Source organism: Vidua chalybeata, chromosome 2 (genome assembly GCF_026979565.1).
Source record: "Vidua chalybeata isolate OUT-0048 chromosome 2, bVidCha1 merged haplotype, whole genome shotgun sequence".
Taxonomy (NCBI): domain Eukaryota; kingdom Metazoa; phylum Chordata; class Aves; order Passeriformes; family Viduidae; genus Vidua; species Vidua chalybeata.
The window spans coordinates 65820895-65833857 of NC_071531.1; the positions used below are offsets into that span (position 1 = coordinate 65820895).

The 12963-nt window shown below is 40.4% G+C and overlaps 1 protein-coding gene across 3 annotated transcripts in view; it reads left to right on the forward strand.

The window, feature by feature from the left end:
- The window catches only part of CMSS1 (cms1 ribosomal small subunit homolog), a 221382-nt gene that overhangs the window by 93783 nt on the left and 114636 nt on the right, over positions 1-12963 (forward strand). The window lies entirely within an intron of this gene.

Sequence of the window (12963 nt, forward strand, 5' to 3'; positions counted from 1 at the left end):
CTATGGAACATAGTGGGTTTAGGTTTGGGGCTTTGGTGAGGGGAAGGGATGAATGGCAGGAGTTCCCTCCTCACCTCTGAGCTGGGAGTGCTGACTGGCACTGCTTGTATCCTGCTTATGCAGCTCCACATACGCTGCCATAGGACTCTTGTGATGATGCCTGTGGACAAATTGCATGATTTTGGTAAGAGTACCCTGGGGTCATAAGGTGATCCTAAGAAATTTTGAAAACATTAATGCCTAGGCTTTGGTGGTCGTGGAAGGAAGTCTTGTGTTGGTCTTTCGAATCAAAACTCCTTTTTGTGACAGGAATGTGTATTTCTGCTTTTTATTGTTTTGGAGTATTTTTCTGTCTTATTTTATTCTTTCTTTTTGTTCATATTAACCTCTAGTTCTGCCTGTTATCTTACGGCAGCAGGATATTTCAAATTTTCTACTGCATGTTCACCTCCACATAAATGAACATGTAGGAAATGTGAACTTTCTTGTAGATTCTCAGGTCAGCTTTCTAGTTAGTTTTTAAATATTTTTTTTTCATTAAAATTGATTATTGCCTTAAATAAGTGAAAGTAAAATTACAGTGATGGCTTATATTTTTCTATACTGTTGATATTGATTAGTGACTGTGCCTATATGTGTCTGCCAGGAAAATGTGAAAAGCACAGAATTTGAAAAGAAACTGTACACAGTGAAATTAATTTTTGTACGTGTTCACATTACATGTTTTACTAGCCATGACACTCATTATTTATTATAATGCATTACAGTATTCCATAGGAATATGCCCTGTTCTGATGACGCAACTTTGAAAAATGCAATAAAAATGCACTGGAAACCTCAGCTTTCTAATAGGAAGTTTCTTGTAAGCAGTGAAGTTAAAATGCCCCCTCCCAGTAAAAAGGAAGTAGGACAGAGGTCAGTGAGCCAGGTAAATGTCCCTCTTCTTGTCCAAGACTGAGCACCAAGATGTTTCCTATTACCATCGGAGTAGCAGTTGCATCTGGACAGTTTTCCTTATCTCCTGTTAATAGGCCCATCAATATCTTGCCACATGACTCAGAGATAACGCTCTCCAGGAGCCAGTTCTGTTTAACAGGTGATTAAAGACACACCTCGTGACTCAGAATAACATCAGCCCATTGTGAGATGCTCCGCCCAGGGAGAGAAGCTAGGCATTCCCACCTGGATAAATCCAGGGATTTCTAGACAGAAAAGCAGCCTTTCCACAGGTTTCCGAGAAGACACAGCAACCACATCTGCCACTCCAATTTGGACTGCTGCCAGCACGCTGGCCAAAGGGGTGTCAGGTTGTATTCTGACTTTGTCAGTGGTCTTCCTTTTGTATCATTGCATGTATTTTTGTCTTTTTTTCCCTTTTCCCAATAAATTGTATTTCTGACTTGGAGTCTTTCACTGGTTTTGCTTTCAAACCAGAACACTTCTCTATCACTAGCTGTGCTTTCTTCTTTTTCCCCCATATTGGAAAATTTGTCTTTAGGCCATCACCTATGTTTTAACGTAGGGCAGGTAGAGAAAACCCTTTTCCTCCTTTCACTGCTGCATAAGGACCCCACACTTTTGCCACATGAGTTTCACATGAAAAGGAAAAAGTTGTTGAATTGTGGCTGCAGCTGTGACTTTATCCTGGTTTTGATGATACTGTAGGTGAGTCCTTGGGGAAGGGCAAGGCATAGGGTATAGAGCACCTACTGTTGTTTGTTCCTCTCTTTGTTTTTCCACTTGCTCAAATAAAATGTGTCTCTGGTCACCTGCTAGCCCAGTGGTTAGTGAGAGTGGAGGAAACAGATCTTGCAGATCTAAATGAGAGCATCTGTGACTGTTTTGCAAAAGTCTGATGTTCAGAGAGGTCTGAAAGGAACACCAAGGTCTGGATGCCTTCTTCTTCATCCCCACCCCTCTAAAGGCCTCTCTGGAAACAAACACCTGTTTATCCTTGTGGAAGAATGGTACTTAAAGTGAAAACGAAATCTTTGTATTGCTCAGCTTAACTGCTTGGCACCTGTTATCCTATATTTTAGTGTGGGTTTGTTACGTGTGTGTTGGTGCTGGAGATGTGCAGAAAGCTTGTCCACCAGCCCCTGATGCCCAGTGACAAACAGTGGAACTAGGCAGGAGCAAGGTGGAACCTGGGGGACACAGTAGGGACCCTCATGCTGCCTGTGTTCAACCCTGCAATTATAATGGGAAATCTGGGGAAGGAACTGCTCCCTGAGCAGCAGTTATCATGAGTGGGGTGATCTGCCAGGAGAGCCCTGTTGAAATTGCTTTTTTGGTCTTGGTGGCAATTATAGTACATTTCTGTGGGTGTTTTCCTGGCAGCTACAGTTTTTTTAGGTGTGTTGAGGAGGGCATGAACAAGGGACTCCAAATGTTTGCATTTAACATGCAAGTCCTTCCTAATGAAGCAATGAGTCATATCCTGTAGGCACAGATCCTTAACTTGCTGCTTAGCAAAACTTCACCAAAATTATTTTATCAGAAGCTAATATTTAGCTCCTGAGAGCACTGTGCCTCTTCTGTGCGGCATGGGTTTTTGCTCTCCCCGGCTGCACGCAGCTCTTGGGAGCCCGGCTGTGGCGTAGCTTCCACGTGCTGCCGGGGTTTGCTGCCGCGGGTTCCCGGACACGGCTCCGTGTCTCGGGCGCGTGGGCTGGCCAGTCTCTGCTACCGTGCGCTAGGGACCCGGCAAAGAGGAAGGAATTTGTCCATTTACTCCGTGCTTGGCAGGAACGGTTTATTGGTCACGTGGCGCGGTTCGATGGAAAGACGCGACCGCTCCCGGCACTCGCATGGGAGCAAATGGCGTCTGACTGCCGGCGGGATAGGGCTTTATAGAGGGGCGGGGCGAGAGGATCCACAGCCTGCCGCCCAATAGGGGCGGCTGCCGTGGCGGTGACGCCAGCAACAGCGACCAACCAGAGAACCCTGCAGGGGCGGGCACCGAGCCAGAGCGGGCTGAGCGGGACCGTGTGGCTCGGGGCGGCCAGCACGGGGCTTCCCGGGGCCGGACGGCAGGGTGGTTACAGGAGCGGCAGAGGGGTAAGGTCCGGCAACAGGCAACATGGGGGCAGAAACCGCGGGGGGGAACAACACGGGGGAAACGCGGGATTACAGCACTTGACTTATTTTAACATAAATTAAAAACCCTCATCTAAACCCAAACTCCGGGATGCAACACTTCTGCACATAAATAATGCTAATTTGTTATGCATTAAACCAGTGGGATAATGCCACTTCTGACAGTGCCTGTGCACCTCACCATCTGAACATACAGATGTCTCTCCTATCGATATAGTACATATACATATATGGAAAAGATATTGACTTTTAAAAAACTTCTGACTTGTAAGTTTTTTTGTCAACATTTGCTTAGCATGAAAAAAGATCAGTTCTGAAGTGGACACCCCTTCCCCCTTTTGATTACTGGGTGGTTGTAAAGGAGTCATTTTAATGCACAGAACGTGTGTGTATTTGTGATCGTATGTTCCCATGCATTAATAGTATTTATGTTCTTTCTCTAAGAGGATAATTTTTCTTAGTGCTCTGCTCAAATCAGTTCTGTTTGAGTGAATAAGTATTTAGAAAGTGTTAACAGTAGAGTGGATTTACCTTAATTAAGATGACACACAGCCCTGAATAGCTAGATGTTCTTGTATGTGCAAGCAGTTCCATTTGAGGAACAATCACAGATCCTTATACTTCTCTGACATCAAAATTTAAGTTAAATTTTCCAGAGGAAGAATAAAGGTAAGGCTTTTAAATGAAAGGCCAGAGAATCTGTCCTGTATCATTTAATACCAAATACCCAGTAAACATCAGAGTGCACATGGTGGGATTCTGCAAGCTTTTTTTGTGCTGATAGGCCCAATAAAGTCTGTGGGGTTGCATGTGCAAGATTGGATTACAGGGTTAGGGAATGTATTTTGTGACTCTTACTGCTTGTATAACTCTTAGTGAATATATTTTCCTTTAAGTATAGTCTGGACAGTCTCAAAATGTAGCATTTTAAAGGTCTCTTGTTAACACATATTTATTAATTAAAGAAACAAGTGGAGAAACAGTAAGATGTTTGATTTAAGTTTTGGTCACTTTCTTGTCATAGAGCCTTAAAAAAAGAAGAAAACTAGAAAAAAAACCCAAAACCCAAAACACACACACACACATACACAACCTACATGAACGAAAGAAAAAATCTACCAAAGAACCACCACCAGCACCACAAAAAACAACCCAAAAAAACCAAACCCTTAACAACCAGCAAAACATAGAATTTACTAGAATAAGAGAGGGGAAGGTATATTCATCATTGAGAAGTAAAACTGTCTGGTTTGGTTTTTAGGGATAGAATTGAAGAAAAAAATGCAGAAGGAATGCCTATATATGATAAATATGGTGTAGATTGTGGCTTTTAACACCAGCCTTAATAATGTCAGGAATAATGTTCATCATCATTTTCTGTTTTTGCATGAGCTTAAGACAAATTACATAGGTTTATCCTCAGAGCACTGACATAGTGAGATTGTTTAGGTCATAGTTTCAGCTTTGTGCAAATTAGAGCTGCTGAAACTGACCTGTCTCTTAAACATTAGTGATTTGTTTAAAATGTATGTGGTGACAGACAAAGGCTTCAATAGTAAATATTAGTGCTTCTTGTTTCTGGAAATAGAATTAAATTGGAATAAATTCCTCTCCTATGAGTAAAGTAAAATCCAGTCTTTTTGGGATTAAATGAAAGTAGCTTTTTGCAAATGTACATTCTAGATTTAGTTGTGCGTTGTTTGAACATGATATATACAGCTTCTTAATGTCCTGCTAGGTCCTAGATAGGGTTCCTAAATGCCACTGAAAAAATTGGCAAGAGTGATCACTCAGAAACCTGATCATCTTTACCTTACTGCATCTTCATTGTGCCTTTCAAAATGAAGTTGTTGCTAAGGAGATATTGTAATGCACTGCATTTCTTTGGGATCTGAGCAGTGAAGAAGCCTTATTGCAAATTCTTGTTCTTGTGGTTTTCTTCAAATGTCTGTTAAGCCAGTGTTATCCTAACTGATATCCTTTATGTTCTGTGATCAACAGAGTTTGTCAGAGATGTGGGGCTTTAAGATAAAATTCAGTTTAGCAAGCAGAACTTGATCCTAAATGACTACTATTGCTCAGGGCCTGTAAAAATAGTTTGGAAGCTTAGTTGCTACTACAGTAATAAATGTAGTGAGCAAGCTTTGAAAAAAATATTAAGACCAGTATCCCATGAAGCTATACAGGCCACCTGTGCAAGATGTAACCCTGTGGAGATTTAAGGCTGCCTTCCCAAAAGACCTGTACAACACTTGTAAGGCATAGCTTTGTCAAATTTGCAGCTGCATGGTTAGTCACAGACCCTGGTCATCTGCTCTCCAGCCTGGCAGGTCCAGCAAAGGCAGGGTTTGTCCACTGTACAGCTGTGGGAGCAGCGGTGTTTGCCAGTGCTGCTCCAAGGGGTCCCACGGGTCCCTGCTGTTTTCCCCGCCCCAGCTGCCTCCAGGTTTGCTGCTGTGCCCACAGAGCTCCTCTGCACCTGCTGACCTTGGCACTGGGGACAGCAGGGTGGCCTCGGAGGATGAAGGGACAGAAGAGAGGGAGGAAAGAAGCTCTTGACAAAACACATGTGACAGTTTGGGGGAGTGGCCATGTCACCAATGTTGGAGTGTCGTCATTGTCTCAGGGAAGCTATGCATGCAGGGTGAACTGGACAGAGCATCTGGAAGGCTGTGAATAACTCTGTGTCCTGTTGTGGGACACAAATAAAGCTCATAAGTATTTACATATGTAAAATTACCTGTCTCTAAAACTATCTAGGCATACACATATGCAAACTCACTCCACTGTGAGGAAGAATTGTAAGGGCTGAGACCGTGATAGGTTGTAAAAAAAGGATGACTCTGTGTCCACAATCGGATCTCTTAATATAAATGCTTGTGCAGGAAGGTTTTCACACTAGCTTTGTATATGTACCTAGCCTATGCGGCTATAGGCAGTGAAGAGGGATGGAGTTGGTGTTCAGAGTGCGCTCCCACAATTCCAAAGGTGGATTCCCACCTGGGAGAAGCCTTGATTTCTCCATGAGGTGTAGCAGCAGATTGGTTGGTTAAGTTCCTAAACTCTGAAGTATGAAAGCCTTTCTTTCCCTGTTGTGCACTCTTTCTTCTCAAAGGAATCAGTGTTGCTTCTTGTTCAGTGCAACATACCAGAGTTTTTCCTTGCTTAAGGATTGTCAGAATGGTAGCAGCAAAATTGTGAAAAATAGATGGCTTATCAGCTTATTTAATTAGGTACTTCTGTCTCTAAGAAAAAGTCCTGAGGCAGTTATTAGCAACTAATACTCAGCAAAGAGGGCTTGTGGGGGATTGCTTGTCATTGTTCTGGGAGTACTTCAACTTAGTCTCTAGCAATGCTCAGAAACCAGAGAGCTTTAGCCCAGCAGATAAGCTAAACCAGAAGGCATCATTATGCCTTTGTGCAAACATATTTTGGGTATAGGATGCAGTTGATTCCCTATCTTCATAAAATGTAAAGTAGCACCAGACTACCTATGCTCTTGTCTCCTGGGACAAGCAGACCATGACTGCTCAAATAGGAAAGAAAATGTGTAAGAGACATGTGATTTAGGACTCAGATATGCTGAGCAGTATACATTAAGTAAAAGGAAATGGTTATTTGCTCATAGCATGATGGTGGGGGACACTCAATGGATCAATTTGCCCCAGAATTGAAACAAAGTGAAGTATTTTGACGTACAGCATGTAGCTAAAACCCTGAGGTGAGTGCCACAGGATACAGCTGAGGCCAGAGGTATCAGTGCTTTCAGTGAGGAGATTCACAGAGGAACTGTTTAGTTGTGGTAGTTCAGAAGGATGTTCTGAAGGCAGCTGAAATTCTGAAGTGACAGCTGAGAGCATGCTAGGAGAGGGATCACTCCCATTGCTATCTTTCTGCAAACATCTGCTTTTGGCCAATGTCAGAAAGTTTTTGAACTAGATCAGCCTCTGGCTTTCCTGATGCATTTTTCCTATAGCACAGGTGAGACTCCAGACTAAATAGTTCTCCAGTACCTTTTAAAGCTAGGTAGTGAAATATATTTTGTAGCAATCCACTAATAATTTGCAGTAGGGAGTCTAGGCTAACTTTGCCCATGCAATACTTTATATATTAGGAGTTAACTGCTGTCACGAGTCGTTATTTCCATTGAGAAGAGTGATTCATCTTTCCATGAGTACTCAACCGTTCTCTCAGTGGGAATGAAATTTTAGGTCATGTCACCATTCTGTAGGAGAAAATACATGTGGGAACAGGACATTGTGTTTGGATACATGTGTTTTCTGTTGAACTGGGTTGTCTAAGAACTTTTGTCTCAAGTGTTTTGAGCAAATTTAGTATTTATTTGTCCATTATTAGCTTCAGAATGGTAGTTGTGGAGAAGACTTACTCTCATGGGCAGTATAGCCTCTCAAATTTGCCTCAGTCCTGATTAGAAAAAAACAGCTTTTAGCTGCTCTAACAGCTACTGTGGATGGTTTTCCAATCAGTGTTTTACCTGACATACATTTCTGCTGTATTCCTTTCATCTGTCTGTTGGAAATTTGCCTTATTTTTCTTTTATTGCTCATCAGAATGGTCTATTAGAGATGTTACTTACATTGGAAAAGCCTCTTGGGTAAGAGCTAATCATACTAGATATGCCTTCTGCACTACTGTGAAAATTTGGAAAGAATAACCATCTGGAGAAAACAATTTCAGGATCTATAAATCCAGCGTATTACAAGTTACCTTGCACTTCATTTGTGTCCCTGTGTTGAAATTTTTGTTTTTATTTTTTGCTTTGGCTGTCTTTTTAATACTCAACATACAAACTTAGTAGGGGAGTTGGATGGAATTTGGAAAAATCTGAAATTCAAATGCCACTTTTTTACAAAGAAAAAAAATATGCTACTGAACAGCAACTGTATTAAGTTGGAGTAACAGTGCACATATTTTCAAGTATTGTATTTCTTGTGAAGAGATGCCTAAGAAGGTTAAATCAGAGGTCAGCTTTTTGAGAGGGCTTTGAAACTATGCACCATGACAGGATACAGGACTTTGATCTATTTGGTTTTAAGAACTGAATTTTAGCACAGTATTTGTCCCAAATCCTAGTGTTCAGGAGTCAAGACATTGACATCCTTAAATGATTTTACTGTGCAAGTCAAGTGCAAGAGAATCACTCTTCCAAGTGCAGGGTCCTAAGTTTTGTGCAACCACAGAAGTGATGACTGTCACAGGAACACTGTGAGAATGTTATCAATCACTGTTTTCTTCTGGTGCTTCCTGCAGCACATTATGGTTCAGGCAATGATTGTGGTAAGAGGCTTTTAAATTGATATAAAGACCAAGTTGATTTGCCATGTTTTTTAACCAAGTGTTTATTAGTTGAAATAATCTTGGGTGTTTTTTGGCATAGTTTATGTTTGAGTGGGAAACTGAATCATTGTCAGAAGTCTGTGTATATTTGAGCATGTTAAGCTGAAGTTACCAAATGGAACTGTGGGAGGCTTTTGGCTTGTGTTTAATGAGTAAAAACCAGAGCTCCTACCTTGCTACTTCAAGAGCCACAAAAATGTTAGCAGAAGTCAGAGATGCAAGAAAAAAAAAAAGTATTCCATACAGCCTGTTTACTTGCCAGTACTAGCTTTTTCCTTGGGTTAGTTTCCACTATTTTGTTCCATCTAGTTTAAGGTATTACAAGGGATGAGACTTCCTCTGCATTCCTGTGGAAATTATTTTGCAGTCCTCATAAGACTTTGTGAATTTTTTTCCCTTATTTATATTTCCTGGTTCTTATATTTCCAGAGCAGAATCCACACCAAAACTGTCAGGGGTTGCTTTCCTGTTAGTTTTGGCAAAATCATTCAGGCTTCCTTCTTGCTTCTGTCTGCTTTTGTTCAACTGAATGAACCAGTGAACATTCACATGCCTCAAACTACAAGTCTTTTAGGATAGGTGATACTTTGCTGGAGGCTGCTGTGAACGTTTTAAATCAACCTGCATGTATCAGGTAAAGCAGCTGGAGAGCTTAGAGTTTCTTTTATTGCATTTTCTTTTGTGTCTCTCAGACTGGGTTTTCACACAAAGCCTTCCTAACTGGTTTCCCATGTTGTCCTGTCTCCCACCCCTCTCCCCTTTAACACTAGGGTACTTGTGCATAAGCCTCACAATAGGCTTATGAAATGGCCAATTATAGGCACTTAAAGCTAGACTAAGATGAAGTCAATGATTCATCAGTAAGCAAAAGCTAAAATTAATCATGTAACCTGCTTGTAAGATTGCCTGTAAGTTTTTCCCCATATCATCAAAGATAATTTGTCCCCAAAGAATATATTTGCTTATATTTGGACTGTTAGATACCCAAGACAAACTAATTTGAATTGTTGTATGAGTCTCCAGGAACATGTGAGCTTTTGCAATTGTTTCAAGCCCCAAAATATTTCTGGTCTATTATAATTTAATTGGTTCCCTCTATTTTGTCTTTCAATTATGTATAATAAAATTAAATACATATTTAGTCTAATTATTGTAACTGAATTCATCAGAAACTGTCATGATAGGACAAGGAACATTCATTTGAATGTTATTTGCTTCCTAAGCATTTGTTCATTTAATTCATGGGCCAGTAGAAGCGATTGGAAATTGCTTACTTTTTCATTCTCTGTGTTTTTCTTGATTTTGCTGAGCTAATTTCTTATGTGTTGACTTGCTTCTCAGCTTTAAACTTGAGCTGCTGTACACAAGAAGGTGCACAGTGGCAGCTGCTTCTTGAAAAGTTGCCATTTGGAAGGCAGCATGGAGGCTTTTCTGCAGACCTGCACGCACACATATAACACACATTACGTGTGGGTACGCCCTGCCTCAGGTGGGAACAGAAGCTGCCAGAGGCATACAGAGACTTTTGTAACACTGATTCAGTTTTGTGAAAGATTTGTTTCTAAATCTTTTTCTCCCCCGAAGTCGAGTTTGTAAACGCTTTCTTAGATCTGTTGTACATTCTGAAGTGTTTCACAGTCTGATAACAGATGAGCTAAGTCACTTGCTGCCAAAACCCTGCAAAGTGTGAGCTGTATGGAGCCTAGGGAGGAATGCTGGTCTTTTAAAACTATGCCAACCTTAATATTGTAATTAAATTATGATTTAAATCATGAAGTCATCACAGTATTCTTGGAAGAAGCTGCAAACTAGGGTAACTGTACATAAAGGGGGCAGATGTGTGCAACACCTGTAAACACAGAGAAAAAGGAAAGTAAGAAGCTGTGGCTATCTCTTTTATCAGGATATTTGTGCTGCATGGTAACAGTCTCTCACCAGTCTTATAGCTGAGCATTTTTAACATGTACTCTGCACTCCTAGTTGCTGTTCTCTCAGAACCTTTTCTAATGCCTGAATTGGAGAGATTGTGGGGTAGCATAGAACTGTTCTCATCTCCTCCACAGCTCATACACAATGTGTGGAAAACCAACAGAGAAACTTGGGTTTGGTGACATGGTAAGTTTGTATCATCTTAAAGCTGCTCCAAGGGAAGCCCTGCCCAGTGCAGTTCTGGAAACTGATAGCGAGTAAATTTACTTGAGTGGAGGAGGAGTGAAACTTAAAAATAATTCACTTTTATAGAAGTAAAGCTTGTATGCCAGATACCATACTGTATATTTGTGGCTCTGTCTGCCCTCCCACAGCCAGTGTAACATGGGCGCAGATTTTGGCTTGTTTAGTGGAAATATGGGCATGATTGGTACAGATCAAATCAATTTTTACTACTGAGGGATTCATTCACGCATTGAGCTCATGCTAGTGATTGTGTGAATGCTGCTTCCTATATGAATTTAAAAGGTTTCTGACAGTCAGCCTGACCTGAGACAGCTAGTTTTAAAACATCAGGAAGTTTTGTTAGAGTATTGGGCATGGAAGTTTGTTGTGTAACTCTATAACTAAGTTCTGTGCAAATTCAGAGTACTCTTTGCTGCTTATACAATTTTAGTGCAGCTTTATTGGTGCTACTGAGCAAATGGACTGTTTTATTTGTGGAGAGTCAGCCAAGTGGCTCTCTGTGGGAGAATGCTGATAAACCTGACTATTTTAAACCTGGGTGTCTCTCTGCTGTTTTTCAAACACAGTATGTCTCTTCATTCTGTATATATCATGTTGTCTTGGCTCCCCATCCCTGGCTGCCACAGAGGTGGTAACACTTCTTAAGTTCTCATCCCTCTTCATGATCTTGCTCATTTTTGCTCACCTGAAAAGCTCAATCTTTTACTTCCCTCTGTTAAACCCTTTGAGACTATTCAGCACCTTGAAAAGTCATTATTCTTCCAGAGTTCCTGCAAGACTTCAATGCCTATATTGGTGAGGCAGTGAAGGAGTTAAGGGCTTGTGGAGTTTCAAAGAAATGCCGGACAGCTGCTATAAAGTATTGCTACAAATCCTAGCTGACCTCATTCTTGTCAGACAACAGTGATAATATCCAAAAATGGGTGCAAGACAGGAAGTGTTTCAGGAAGGTGTGTGTTTCATGAAAAGACATCAGAAATGTGCTTTCTCCCAGGGCCACATACCATAAGATCCATATTAATTTAAACGAATCAGTGAAATTCCAAGATGTGTTTACAGAAACATCATTTCAGTCCAGAAGAAATATTGCTTATTGCTCTAATGTACAAATGGCAAAAGCAGTTCTGGTAACCCCTGTATGTATTTAATATAATGATATTGCTGGCTGTATGAACCTACTTGCTAAACATGTGGGGGCTTCACATAATTTTTGATAGTTTTGTTTACTATTTTAAGGGGTATCTTTGACTTGAAAAAGTGGTAAAGGAGGAATACAAATCTACTGATTTGATATCTAATGTGCTTTTCACTAATTTAATCAACTGAGTTCCTTAGTAAGCAGAACAAAATCTCATTTTTCCCCTAATGCGTTCTCTGACTTACAGTTCAAAAGAATTTGCTTTTGAAAGATTTAACATTTTTCACTAGTCAATCTACCAAGTTATCTGCAGTGTCCTGTATATACAGGTTCTTATTATTTTCATTGTACTGAAAAGGTCAAACATTAGAAAGCTTATATTTTATTTATATTTTTCAGAAGTACCCACTAAAAGCATGCAAATAAAAATAATTCCTACCAGTTCAGAGCTCTTCTACTGATGATTAGGGATATTTCCCCTAAATTTCCTCTTAGTTGTCTCCAGAATTGTGCCTCTTACAGTATAAATCTGCAGTAAAAATCAAACATAAATTATTATTTTTTAAATAAGCATAAATAAATATTGCTTGAGAGATTTTTTATTTAGATTGCAGAGGTTCTTATTTCAGCATTAGCTTGATAAATTTTTATGAAATAATTTAAGAGTTAGACTCGATCCAGTAAAGATTCTACCATTTAAAATGCTGCACATGAATAATATGATTAACTGAAATGAAGTCTAGCCTGTAGAAATATTAAAAAAAACACTGCTATTTAGCCTCTGCTCTTTGTTTCATTTAAAAATTTGATTATTCTGTACTTTTTCCCCCATATTCTTCTATAGTTTAAAAAAATATTAATTTATGTTGGTAGGGAGTGAACAAATTCTAGCTGCTGGAACTCATGTAGTAATTTCCTCCTTGGAAATACGCCTGTTTGTGAAGCTGGATCACTGACCTTGAAGGGCCTTTTGACAAGGGCAGCTCATGGCCAGGGATCATGGAGATGCTGAATGGCTGGGCCTTTTAGCAGAGGTTGGGCTTTTTTATAGAGATGTGACATAGGACCTCAGGTGAGGCGCATGAGGAGATAAAGGCGGGCTGGATGGAAGACCTGAGTACAACTGAACTCAGCCCTGCTACATGCTGAGGAATAAAATAAGTATGATCTGTGTTTTTAGAAGATGATCCAAG